Source organism: Zootoca vivipara, chromosome 2, assembly GCF_963506605.1.
Source record: "Zootoca vivipara chromosome 2, rZooViv1.1, whole genome shotgun sequence".
Lineage (NCBI taxonomy): Eukaryota > Metazoa > Chordata > Lepidosauria > Squamata > Lacertidae > Zootoca > Zootoca vivipara.
Window position 1 is genome coordinate 22,818,767 of NC_083277.1, and position 14,265 is coordinate 22,833,031.

Genomic DNA, 14,265 nt, shown 5'->3' on the forward strand with positions numbered 1-14,265 from the left:
GTGTCCAGTCCTCAAAGGCTTACCTTTGGGATCACTGGACTTCTTTCTAGCATGGCTAAAGAAGCAGGCTTGAGCTTGTAGGGATGGATTAATATTTCCATTTTGGTTTCTCTAAGATTCACATTTTCCCCCATTCTCAAGTTGAGTTTCCCACAATTCCTTATCAATTTGTGACTTTGCAGAAAACTCACCAGCATTGTAACACAGAGAGGTGTTATTGAGAGGAGCCCTAATCTGAAGAATTTCTCTTGCAAGGCTGAAGGATGTAAGCGAACCTTTTTTCCTGCCCATCACCTACCATGTTTTGCCTTCCCCAACCTGCCAGCACCTACCCAACACCACCTGGCCTTCTGAGCCCCCAATTACAAAGAGTATACAGGATGTACAAATCACTTTCCTAGATTTTTGTGGTTGGTACAGCTCATGCTTGTGAATACAGAGAGAGAGAGAGAGAGAGAGAGAGAGAGAGAGAGAGAGAGAGAGAGAGAGAGAGAGAGAGAGAGAGACTGCAGCAGTCTGGATGTTTAACCCTACAAGCATAGTATATTAGTAAGAAAGCAACCTTTGTATAAACCAAAAGGATATGCTTGGGGCAGTATTCTTCTTTTTTAAATAACTTTTTGTTGGGTTTTATCAACAAAGAGCAAAGGAATAACATATGGTACGAAGACAGCGGTACCTCGGTTCTCGACTGCCTCTGTTGACGAAAACCCGAAAGTAAATGCTTCCATTTTCAAACGCGCCTCAGATGTTGAATGGCATATTTTTCAATTTTCTCAATTGAATTTGCAGGCAGTCCTTTGCACCTCGGTTTTCAAACGTTTTGGAACTCGAACATTCTTCCGGAACGGATTACATTCGAGAACCGAGGTACCACTGCAAATAGACCAAGTCTTCTACAGTCATACCTCAGTTTAAGTACATCTCGGTTTGAGTATTTTCAGTTTAAGTACTCCGCGAACCCGTCTGGAACTGATTAATCCACTTTCCATTACTTTCAATGGGAAAGTTCGCTTCCGGTTAAGTACGGACTTCCAGAACCAATTACACTCATACTTTGGGTTAAGTACGCTTCAGGTTGAGTACTCCGCGGACCCGTCTGGAACAGATTGATCCACTTTCAATTACTTTCAATGGGAAAGTTTGCTTCAGGTTAAGTACGCTTCAGGTTAAGTACAAACTTCCGGAACCAATTGTGTTTGTAAACCGAGGTACCACTGTGATGTCATTCGTATACCACAAAAATAGCATAATAAATTTGCAGTAGGCTAATATCTACAACATATGGTTCATTATTAGTGGTCAATGTGAAAGTTCTTTGTTAGTGAATTGGTTTCAACAAAAACAAAGGGGAAACAGGATAGAATAGAGTTAACAGATAACATTCAACAACAGGAGCCCTTGTAGTTGTGCTTAGATTAAGTATGAGCAATGGTCACCTTTCCTCTTACGTTAACCAATGAAACAATCTAAAATGATGGACGTGAGAAGAGGGTTCAAAGTGAAGGTAGCAATTTATGTTTGAATGTAGATTCAAATCAACTAGACTGAGCCAAATGCTGGTGAGGGTGTGTGTGTTCATTTTCTGAAATACTGGTATATGTTATGACGGTGGTCTTTTTCTTAAAAAAAAAAATAGGGGTACTCTCATTTTGACTCAAGAAAACCACCATTTTATAGTTCAAATTGGGGAAAATAAATACGGTAAATGGGCAAAAGTACAAAGATTCATAAAATGTTTAGGGGTATGTGTACCCCTGCATCTTGCCCCAGAAGAAAAGCACTGTTATGAAATTAAACCATCAGCAAAGCCATCTTTCCTGATCTGGCCACATGTCCTTGGAGCAGTATTCGGAATGGATTCAGTAGACACTTGCAATCAGCACACATACTGAGAAAATAAGTGCTGCTTCTTTAAATAGATGCTGGTGCATACATTTATTGCTCAAGTCTCTAAACATAGCAAACTGGTTGTAATATAGTTTGATTTCTGAATACAAATAAAAGATTAAGTATGGTTCTGCCGCTGCCACGCCCTCCCCCAACCGCCCACATTTGTGTGTGTGTAGATGTGTACATAAGCTTGCCTTTTGTAGCATTTTAAAAGATTCTTATGGAGTGAGGGTTAAGCTGGGGCAAAGCAATTTGGCACGCTTGCCTTGGATTTTAACAGGGAAAGCAAAGCAGACCTGAGCTGACCTTAACAAAACTGAGGCGGAGATGCAACTTGTGGCTTGCTGAAAGCAAGCAAAAATTATTCAACAAACAGTTATCTTGTGTGAAATCATTAAGTCCTGTGATTACTGCATTTACAGACTGCCAACCACATGCCTTTTATGAATACAAGCGTGATCAAAAATCAAGCAAAAAACAGGATCCCTAGAGCTACTGACGCTGTACCAGCCCACTGGAATCCTGATTATTGCCTTTGCCTCCTTAAAGCACCTGACCTCAATGTATTCTCATAAATTGCTTTTGCTCTCAGGTTTACAAAGCAGTTTGCCATGCAGCATGGATCTCTCAGCTCAAAAAAAGAAGCATAGTTGAGGGACGACTTTCTTCCCTAAACCTAATCGGGAGTGTACTCTTAGTAACACTACATAGGGGTTACAAGTAGGTAGCCTGTTGGTCTGACGTAGTCGAAACAAAATAAAAAACTCCTTCCAACAGCACCTTAGAGACCAACTAAGTTTGTCATTGGTATGAGCTTTCGTGTGCATGCACACTTCTTCATAGGGGTGTTCCTGGTAGGTGCCCTGTGTGACGAACTGGTCTTAGTTTAAGGGTTTGGGGAATATCTCCAGGGTGTTAAGAGTTAAGTTACACTCACTCCGTTAGAGTGACAGTTGGCTGCAGAGAGGCGGGACAGTCCGCTCTTTAAAAGGAGGGAGCAGCCGTTGGTCAGGAGGAGAGTGGTGACTGGAAGCAGAGGGTGTGGGGCCAGGATAGTGGTGGTTAGGAGAGAACAAGTAGGAATTACAGTTATACATCTGAATGAAGAAAGCATACTGTAAACAAATGAAATACTGAAACAGTTATGTTATAATAAAAATAAAGCCTAGTTCTTGATCCAGCAAGGTGGGGCGGACTCAAAAGGTGGTGAACTTGAAGAAAGGGACACTGAGACTTACAAGGTGATAAGTCAGGTCCTGGAGTCAGCCAAGAGAGGGGTGAAGGGACGGAAAAGCTCAGGAGTGCTGCATTGTTGCCCTGTGTGCTGAGGTAACCGTAACAGGGAGGGACCCTAGGCAAAGGAAGCCCTGGACTTGAGGCAAAAAGGAGCTTTATTCATAGTAACCCAGAGCCCAGCCTGAAACTGGCCACGTTGTAGCAGGGGCCCAAAGGGCCCCAATAAAGGTGATAATGTAAATCCCTATAAATCCTAGAATATGCTTATAATAGTGAATTATGGGAACTTGTTGCTTTAAGAAACTGATGATCTAGCAAGATGCTATTCTTTTACCAGAACAGAAGGTCAGCTAACACGCAAATCACAAAGATATAATTCATAAACTAGAACACAAATTGTCACATAGTACATGTAACACAGGTTCCCAACACGCATATTATCTCACAATGTAACAGATCATGGTAAGAAAGTTTAGTTAGCAATGCTTATTGCGCATGCGTATTAGATTAGATAATGACATACATATTAAATATGAAATGAGATAATGATGAATATTAAAATATTAAATGATGTAATGCTTTATGTGACTGGTTAAATCAAAATCCTTTGTCTGAAATGTTATGAATTCCTGCCTGACCTTTGGGCGGGGTTGCAGTTTTGCGAAAAGATTCGACTGTAACCTTATTGCTTTGCAATAAACATAATGGACTCCTAACTCCTCTTGTCTCTGAGTTTTATTGGCTAACTCAGAAGATAAGCCATTTTTTGGCTTACAACGTTAGCTGGATAGGAGTACCCTTGTTGTTGGAAGACCCCTAGAGAAAGGGGAGATTCCTATTTTAGGCGGACCTCAACAGTCTGGTGTAGAAGGGAGTATAAGAGAGTCCCAATCTTCACTACAGAGAAATAAAAGACAACAGGGGGAATTTGAGAGTCAGAGGGGAGGTCCGTCGCACCCTGCAACTATGAAATTCCCTTCTTCTGAAAGGATTGCCCAAGTCTGAATATTATCCAGAAGCAGCACGAGATATGTATGTTTTTGTTTCACAATTTGGGAACTGGCAGAAGACTTGTTCTGAATGTTTTCGCCAACCCGGTGTCCTCCTGATGTTTGAATTGTAGTCCAAAACACCATGAGGGGAAAAGGCTGGGTTTATTAACCAGGCTGAATCCAGAGAAAAAACTCCGCTGCCACAATGGGGATTGTCTGTTTCTTCCCTCCCCACTGAGTCTCTTGTGCCCCTCATCATCACCCACCCAAGTTGACGCTCCCAAACAATGTTGGGAATATGGTACAGGAGGCAGCAACAAGGGGACACAAACAGATGTGCTACCCACATAAGGGACCCTCTGAATCGCAGCCTCTCTTTCTGCCACAGTTCCAGGTTTAGCAACTGCAATACTAATAGCAATTGCTTTCTGGATACAAGGAGCAGAAAAGAGTAAGGGGAGGGGGGAAGGCACTCAGAAAATGGTTACAAGGCAATCTAATTTGGAGATAATGAGCCAAAGTGCAGCTACTCACTCAGGCACAAGCCAGGAGATGCGAGTGACAAGCTATTATTTGTCTAAATGCAATTCCAATGCAAAAGATCATCAGTTTCTAAAGATTTCTCCCCCTACCCCTCTCTCTCTTAACTAATCAACACATAACTATATACTGGTGATAGATCACTATCAAAGGATTCTGGAAAAACAAGACATTAAAACAACAACAAAAGTCGGAGGGGGGGAATACTATGAATCATTCAAAGGAAATGTACTTAGGATGAAGTGCAACTTTAAGAAGAGATAGTTTTCCGATCCTTCACAAGCAGTGGGTGGGGGATAACAACAACAGGGAACCAGATATAATATTTGCAATGCTCTATTTATATACAAGTTACAGGTTAAACAGGTATCATGGGGTTGCTAATTCAAGCCCACGTAGGGTGTACCAGATTAAGGCGGCAGTCCCATGGCAAGATTTGCCGGGATGAGCAGTTTAGGATGCCAGCGGGCCTCTAGCTCAGCCAGCTGGTTCCTGGCTCTGCTAAATCCTCAATCCCAGCTCAGTTGAAGAAATTCCAGAGTGGCTTCCGATTCGTCGCGCTGGTGAAGTTGGACGCAGGGACTTCGTGCTCCGAAGTCCCTGGCTTCGTGGAGGCGGGGGAAGTCCGCAGAGCGAGCGGACTCCCCGAAAAAACACTGGGTAGAGAGTCCTGGTGACATAGTGCCCAGCTGTTTGCTCCGGATGCGAATCCTCTGCTGCCCGAGAGCTCAGTAGAGCAATCGAGAGCCAGCGGAGTGGAGTCGCGGGAGCCATTTTTGGGTTTCATCTTACCTCCTTGAAGTGAAGCTCCGAGTCCTCAGCCTGCAAGCGGCGAATTCTTCCAAGGAAATAAAAGACTTCTTAAAAAAAATTTAAATTTGAAGATAGGAAGAGATTCTAAAGTAACGGAAGCCGATCTCTTCCAAATGGACAATCGGGAGGCGCATTAAATATTCCCAAGCCGAAAAGGGAAAACTTCTTTCAAGATCGCGGACCCGAGAGAAAGAAAGACTTTTCCAAACCTCCCCAGCCCCCGGTGTAGTTGCCCCTTGAGGTTCAGCAGCAACAAGGGGGAGGACGCTTTGACAGCTGTCAAAAGCTGTCAAATTGTTAAAGGACTAAGAAAGACGATTTTATTCCTGTGAATTGGAAAAATTGATTCAAAAGGTTTTAAAAGGATTTAAGTGGACTGTAAATTTGAAATCTGATGAGGTTAAAGACAAAGGATAAGAACAGCCAAGATGGAGCCGACAATGTGGTAGAGAGGAATTTTCCAGTACCCTTCTGCCCTTATCTCTGGTCTGCCTGTGGTCAAGTGAACTATGAAAACAAAATTCTCTCGAGCTTTCCAGGAGGCTGTGCTGGGCTATCTACAAACATGGGAAGATATCTACAAGGAAAGGCAATGCTTCAATCCAACAGAAAAGGAGAATGAGGTGCACGAGCAAGATTTAGAGGACAATTTTGATTATGAGATTGTGTGTGAGGAGCAACAATTTGAGGACAATTTGGAGACTGATTCAGACCATAAAAAATATGTGTTGGATGATGAAAAACAAAGATCAGAACAAAGAGATGAGGCCGACAAGGAGAAGCAAAGTGAAGAGAAGACTGATGGAAGTGAAAATCCTGGAGAGACTGAAATGTTGAATGGTGTTAGTGAAGGGAGGGAAAGGCAGAAAGAGGGAGGAGCAGAGGTCTGGAAGTGGATGTGGGAAAGAATTGGTGTGGGGTAAAAAATTTAGTTTAAGGTACTTTTTTTGGTTTATGAACAACGGTGTCGGAATCTTGGCCTGTTAAAGGATATGCTGATCCAATTGGGAGGAGGGACATTGGGGGGGGGGGAGGAGAGATTTTTATAGTTTAAGGTTAAGAGCTTTCTGGAGGGAGTAAAAAGAATGGCTGAGGAAATATGCTTAGAGTTTGTTTTTGAATAATTTTGGTGATCAGGAGGTGTTTGGGTGGAAAACTGCCTGTCTCCCCCTTCTTACTCTTGGTACCCAGTGGCAGGGGGTGCCTTGAGGGGAGAGGGAAGGGTGGAGGGAAACCCAGACACAAAAATGGAACCTTTTGACTGCTGGACTCCTCGGGTTATCCCAGTGGCAGGGGGGGGGGCTCAGAGGGGGACAACATGAAGAAGGAGGAGGATTGTGTTAATATTATAAGAATAAGATTCTGAATTGGATTAGAAACCCCGCCATAACTATGTAAAGAGGTTGGGAAATCCAGGAGGAGGAGAGTCGTGGAAGCCATTAATATTTTTCCTTTTTCTTTTTTTTTCTTCTTTCCTTTTTTTCCCCTTTTTATATTTTTGCTTTCCCCCCCCTTTTTTTCCTTGTTTTTCTTTTTTTCAGTACAGTGAAGAAATAGCTGGGGGATAAGCCAATCCCCAGAGATCCTCCGCCTTTGTCCTCTCAGTGGCAGGGGGGGGATGAGGGGGGAGGAAGGAGGGGGGAGGTCAAACCCAGCTTAAAATGGACCCCTTTGTTCCCCAATACCCATGGGTCTCACTGGTGGCAGAGGTGGGCTTGTGGGTGGAGGGAAAAATGAAGGGACAGAGTTTATGTTGTATACTTTGTATGTGTTTTCTTTTTCTAAAAATTAATAAAAATTATTTTTTAAAAAAAGAAATTCCAGAGTAACTTGCTCATCCCGGGGCTCCGCCAGCTGAGCTGAAGCTGATTGAAGCTAGTCCAGTGTAAATGCTCCCCCAAAGGGGCATTGCAGCACCACGGTGGGGATGAGAAGAGGAGGGGAGTTAGGCTGAATCCAAAGCCCATTCTGCTCAGTCATGTGACCTGGCCTCTGGTCCGGAACACTATTTTAAAGGCTTGTTTTTTTCTCTGCCAGTCTTAGGCAAAGCAGCAGCAGCCTCACCACTGAAACATCTGGTATGACTTTACTCCCCATTAACTTACACCAGCTTGCTTCATGCCAGCTTCTTGTGAAATGGGTTGCTCCCTTACTGTGCTTTCTTCGTATATTTTTATATCTTTGGCTATTTTGATCTGCTGTGTGCCACCTTAAGTGTCTCATATTTAGCTGGGAAGGAACATATAGAAATGTTTTAATAAAATAAACAGAAAGGAAGAAATTCAAATTCCATTTTCAAAGCTGACGGACTCATGTGTTCCGACTACACTCCACAAACTGTGTCCAAATACCGTTTCACTTGCTCGCATATTTTGCCCCATCAATAAGTGCTCGAGGATCTGAGATTAACTCTGGTGTCCTTCATCTCTATTTGCAGCCTTGTTATTCGATCAATCAGTCTCACTTTGCTGCATTACTATTATTGTATTATTAAACATGTCTGGGAAATGTAATTGGCGATCAATTAATAGATTGGCAAGAGTTTTCCAGCTTTCCATCTTTGGGCAGACGTGCTAAGATGACACTTCTTTAATTGCCATGTGTTGAGACACACGGAGAAGTCCTAAGACATGTTGGCTGTTCAGAGCTAGTTGCACATCTCTCCGGATTGGGCCCAAGCACATAAGCAGCTGTTGCTGTACAAAGGTTTCCTTTGTAGAAACATTTCCAACATACTACAACCTGTTCTTTTTTCCCTTCCGCCTATAGAACAGTCTGACTCTACATATAAAATGTTTTTAAAAATCAATTTAGTGAACCATAAAATGCAAATATGCTTAGGAAAAAAAATTAAATACTGCTCACAGAACAAACCATAGCATGGATTTGCTTCCTGTCTATTACATAAATCTGTTGTTTAACCAATGTTTTCAGTCGTTGATCACACTAGTTTACAATTGATGGCATTCCAAGACTAATAACTCACATATCACTGCATAATGTAACAATCTTCAGTTTCTAAATCTGCAATTTATGTTTTAGGCTGCTTTAATTATCTCAGTTCCCAATTCCAACATTTACCTCTTTGGAGACCAAAAAGAAATAAGCTCAGCACAGAAACAAAGAACTGTTGCTCAACCTGAATACGAAATTACAGGATATTTTAGACCACTCTTAGGACCTTTGCCATGAAGAGGAGGTGCCTTGCACGTTACATAACAGTTTTAAGGACTCTGATAGCTTTGCATTTCCCCAATTTCCCAAAAGATACAACTTCGTGCTGCATTTCTGACAGGGCCGGCCCTATTGTTAGACAAAGTGAGGGGACTGCCTCAAGTAACTAATTCTTGATGTCATGGATGGGAAGCAAACTGTTAGTTGCTTTAAAATACTTGAATACATTCTATCAGAGAAGAGGAGAAGTCTATGTGGGTGGTTGGGATATTTTTTTTTCGGGTGGAGGTTTGCCTCAGATGCCAAAGTAACTTGTCTAGCCTTTGGAACTACGCCCGTTGATTGGGAAGGGGCTGCCATTTGCTGCACTGCCTCAGGCAACAAAGCATCTTCGGCTGGCCCCGTTCTCCAGTATTTGTTTATTTGTCCTTTGGTGGCTTACTCCTTCCCATTTTAGAAAATACACCCAGCAATGTGTTCCTGAGCAGAGACGTATAGCAGCAGGACAGCCCACCCTTAGCTCATCTCCAACGAAAGTTACTCCTCATGCTTGTAAATGAGTGGGCTGTTGAGCTGTTGGTAACTCTAAGAATCTCCCTGATTCAGCGCGCACAGGTTAACTTGAACGAGTGGTTTGGTTTATTCCGATGCAAAGATAATAAAATTACAGTCAAAAAACTAAAATGCAAATGCTTGCTCCAGGCAACGTAACAGGCAGCTGCACAAGACCAAGCCTTGGCTTTTAGATCGTGGATTGTCTAGGGTGAAACAAAGCCATGGTTCAAACATGAGCCAAGTATTATGGATTGCTGCTCCCACTCACTGGTAGGGAGGCATGAAGTAGGTGAAATTGGCTTGCTCTAATTAAGCCATTAACCACGGGTTATCATGGCGTGCGAACAAGGCCACTTGGTGTGGTATAAGAGAAGGGGAAGGAGCTTCTACTCCAGCATCCATCCACAAATCAGTTTTATGTACTTAATGACCAGCTACAAAGCCAGGAGGACTTTGCAAGCAATAATCTCCCCACCCCTCCTTTCTGCAGAGCTGTTCGCTATCCGATATTGCCTATCACAATAAATTAAACACAATCAGATTAAAACGCCACTCAGCAGCCCACTTTAAATGCATTATTTTGCCAGCTAGCTTTATTCCACTATTGACCAAGAGCAATACCAGTTCGCGCAGGCCCTTTTGTTCTCTATTCTGTAGCATTAATCTTAGCACGCACGCGGCTACACAGTAATATCTCAGCCACCGAGAACAAAGCGCATGTCAGCTAACAACCCGAAATTTGGCCATCCTCAGCACATCAGCACCTTTTGTTATGCTTTTCCCTCTAACTGCGGCATGGTGTTTTGTGCAAAGAGGGGACAGCCTTTGGGGTAAAAGAAGTTGTCCTGTCTGCTCTGTCATTAATCCGAGTACTTAAACCCCCAAATAAAAGAAAAATCAATGCGGCACGGCAATGTTTGCTAATGCAATGTAATAAACACACTTACCTTCGAAAGTATTCTCAATGGATTTCACTTCTTTGCTATGTTTCAAGGCTGCAAAAGGATAAGAGAGGAAAAGAGGAAGCATTGAGCTGCCTGCCAATTAAATGGGAACATTTGCTCTATAAATTAGTAGCCACGTTTTAACCTAAGTCCAAGCTGAAGGAGTTTTCGGGGAAACAGAGCTCAGTCTTTCTACTGGTGCTTTTGGGGGGGAAATAAAACCCAAAGCCTATAAGCTATACACTCAGCTCTAAACAAGGGAACTTGAAACGTTCACTGCCACTTTCCAACTCTTTCATCCCATCATCAGAGTGACAGACAATACTGAAGATGAGACATAGGCAGGTGGAAGTTTGAAGAAAAAGCCCATGCCTATATAGATTTGTGCCAATATTCTACATATGTATATAGGACATATGTTTTGAATTATGGTGCTGGAGAAGACTCTTGAGAGTCCCATGGACTGCAAGAAGATCAAACCTATCCATTCTTAAGGAAATCAGCCCCGAGTGCTCCCTGGAAGGACAGATCGTGAAGCTGAGGCGTCAATACTTTGGCCACCTCATGAGAAGAGAAGACACCCTGGAAAAGACCCTGATGTTGGGAAAGATGGAGGGCACAAGGAGAAGGGGATGACAGAGGATGAGATGGTTGGACAGTGTTCTTGAAGCTACGAACATGAGTTTGACCAAACTGCGGGAGGCAGTGGAAGACAGGAGTGCCTGGCGTGCTATGGTCCATGGGGTCACGAAGAGTCGGACACGACTAAACGACAACATATAGGACATGCACAGCCGCTGCCCATGTACAGCTTCACTGCCAGATGTTAACCACAGCATGTGTCACCATGGCCAGATCCAACTTTTCAAGGAACAGCCAAAGGTGGAGTGTTACTCCTGCCTCTCCTTCTTCCCATCTCAAGGCAGAGACAGGTTCCTTTTTTGCTTAAGCTTCTCTATAAAGGACAGTGTATATTATAATCATAACTTTGGAGCCTCAAATCCTCTCTCACTCTTACCATTGCATCATAATCAGCCGTTTAGCTTTGCAAAATGAAGCCACCGCTCTAAAGTAACAGAAGTGGGAGCTGTAAAGTGGCTGGGTTATAGTACTCTGGGTAGACCCACAGAAATCAAAGGACTTAACTGATTTCACCGCTCCAAGTATGAGCGACAGGCACAAGGGAGCAACATTCTTAGCAGTCTGTACAGTAGCCGTGAATTACTTATGCATCTGAACGTCTGAAGGCCGGAAGAGCAAGCAAACAATTACTTAATCGCATCTGCCTTTATTCAGGTGTTGGACTATAAAATGAAAAAATTCCTCCAGTAGCACCTTAAAGACCAACTAAGTTTTTATTTTGGTATGAGCTTTCGGACTATAAAATGGTTTGCATGCCCGAACCTGCTGGCTTCACAAGCCATGGTTTGTTTTTGAGCGGTTGGCAAACCTGGATTTGAAGCCGGTTTGCAAACAGCAATTTGGGCCAGCTGTGTTTTGCTGTTACATCAGAAGCCACGGTTATTTATTTATTCATTCATTCATTCATTCATTTTCATTTACTGCTTATATACCACCTCTCTCTCAAAGTAATAAAACCAAACTAGTTAGAAACAATAGTTAAAATGCAATAAAACTCATTTAGAACCAGCATTGAAATGCCTAATTCCATGATAGCAGTCCAGTGGTCAACATCATCTGCACCTGGTTTCCCAAAGCCTTTTTTTTTTGGCCTCTTTTTTTACAGTTCCTTCTCCTTTTCTGTAATTTCATCTAAGATTTCTTTTTTCCTTCAATTTCCTTTTAATCGAATTTTGTTGTATAAACAGTCCCCTCATCACCGCCTTACTTGCACCCCAGACCATTTGTAATTTAGTCTGACCCTGGAGGTTTATTTCAAAATAATCCCCCAAGGCCTTCTTCACTTTTTCCCTAAAGTTTTTATCTTCCAATAAATCTTCGTTCAATCTCCATCTAAATGTAGTTTGGCTTCCTTTTTGAATCTCCATTATCATGGAATTATGATCTGACAAATGTTCTGGGATTAATTAATTTCTTTCTTTTTTACTTTGGGCTCCAACTCTTTGGAAATCCATACGGCATCTATCCTTGAACTGCTGTCATGAACATGAGAATAGAAAGTGAATTGTTTATCAAACAAATGCTTTGCTCTCCAGATATCAATCAGATTTAGAGTTTGGTCCAAGTCAAAACAAGTTTTTGGTAATCTGCCTTCTTTTGTATCCTTTTTCCTAGCTGATCTATCCTTTTCTAATGACGGCACTCCATTTAAGTCTCCCATTAACATAATCTTTGGGTCTGCATATTCAAGTAAATTCTGTTTCCAGCTTTTTTGGGGGGGGGCCTGCTTTTTTCTCATTTGGGGCATATATTCCAACCATTTTTCTAAAGCCAAGAGATAGTACGAAGAACACTGAAAATCCTCAGGCACAGCCTTAGGCCCATGACCTGCAGGAGCGTTAAGCACTCAAAATATGCCCCTAAACTCTGTGCTAAACTCTGGATCTTCAATATACACGCAAAAAAGATTTGAACTCTGGAGTACTGTAGAGTTTGCACACCAGCAAGTTCTCATAACAAATAACTCTGCTACAGCCCTATTTGCGGGCTCCAGAGCAATGCGGAATTAATGTGTGTTTTGAAGACAGCTGGTGGCAGTGCTGTATACAAGTTTAGTAGGGGTGGCATATTCAATTTGAGCCGTGTCTCATCTGGTTCCCGTTAAGATAAAAATTTGAATGCCTTTCACTGGAGCATCCTCTGATGTGCTGGCCGAGTCTCAAATCAAAATATCTACGAGCATTTACCTGTATTCTGTAGCGTATTCACTCTCCTTCACACAGACTTATTGTTCTATTTGATTATGGAAGCATGCAGAAAGCCCTTCAGATTCAAAGATGAATGCAGCTAGATAAAAACAGATTTACTCTGAATATTAAGCAGCCAGAGCATCTCAGCCAAGTCTGGGTTAAAGTAATTTAACTTCATTTTCTTCCCTTTTTTATCATATTATCATATTATTTATTCAGAATAACGTGAAACAATGCAAACAACAAATAACGGGTTTTGGTCACCAGATACAGTCATGCAAAACACAGTCATGACGTGTATAAGGCAGAAAATAATAGAAGCGTGTTAAATTAAATTACCAAGCCAAAAACATGTTTGAGTTACAGGGGGCCTAGGTTCCTCCAGGCGACAGTTAATAAAAGAAAAAGAATCATAGAAGAATTGGAAGGGTCCCTGAGGTGTCATCTAGTCCAGTCCACCCCCGGGATGTGGGAATCTCAACTAAATCATCTGTGAGAGTTGGCCATCCAACCTCATGCAAATAAACATAAACCAATCAGTATCTTCTTTTGTTTCTCCACGAATCCCTCTATACTACAGCATTGTGCAAGTTTACCAGTCAAAGCCAAGCACCAGACCCTTTCATAGTAGTGAGAGCACTTGCAGTTGTCTGAAACCAGCTTGGTCTCAGTTCCTCTCACTGAGTATCAAGCTGTAACTTCATTTTCAAAGACAAGAAGTTGTTTCTGTTTTAATTTAGGGTACAACAACATTACAACTCCCATCATCCCTAGCTAACAGGACCAGTGGAGGGCCAAGTTTGCCTATGCCTGGCCTAAAATGTATGGTGTGAATACCGTCATTGTTGGTGCCGCAACCGCAGCCCCATGCTGGATTTATTATTTCCACACCATTCCATTTACAGCAGTACCTTGGCTCTCAAACGCCTTGGTACTCAAACAACTTGGAACACTGCAAACCCGAAAGTAAGTCTTCCAGTTTGTGAACTTTTTTTGAAACCCGACCGTGCTCCATTTTGAGTGCCACCCTTCCATTTTGAGTGTAACGCTGAGGTCTGTCTGTTTTTGCTATTTATTTTGTGTTTGTGTTTTTGTTTTTGCGGCTCTTTTTTGTTTTTTGTTTTTGTTGTTGTGGCTCTGTGGAACCCAGTTCAGCTACTGATTGATTGACTGTGTAACTGCAGTACATTGTTTATTGCTTTCATTTTATGGTCTCATTAGATAGTAAAATGCATGTTAGATTACTGTTTTAGGGGTTGTTTTTAAAAGTCTGGAACGGATTAATCC

The 14,265-nt window shown here is 42.2% G+C and overlaps 1 protein-coding gene across 6 annotated transcripts in view; it reads right to left on the reverse strand.

The window, feature by feature from the left end:
• Positions 1–14,265, reverse strand: part of FHIT (fragile histidine triad diadenosine triphosphatase) — a 1,048,086-nt gene that overhangs the window by 978,040 nt on the left and 55,781 nt on the right. For all 6 annotated transcript variants that reach the window (XM_060271291.1, XM_060271290.1, XM_060271293.1 and 3 more), the window contains exon 2: positions 10,151–10,198. The gene's annotated coding sequence lies outside the window, so the exon portion shown is untranslated. The remainder of the gene's footprint in view (positions 1–10,150; positions 10,199–14,265) is intronic.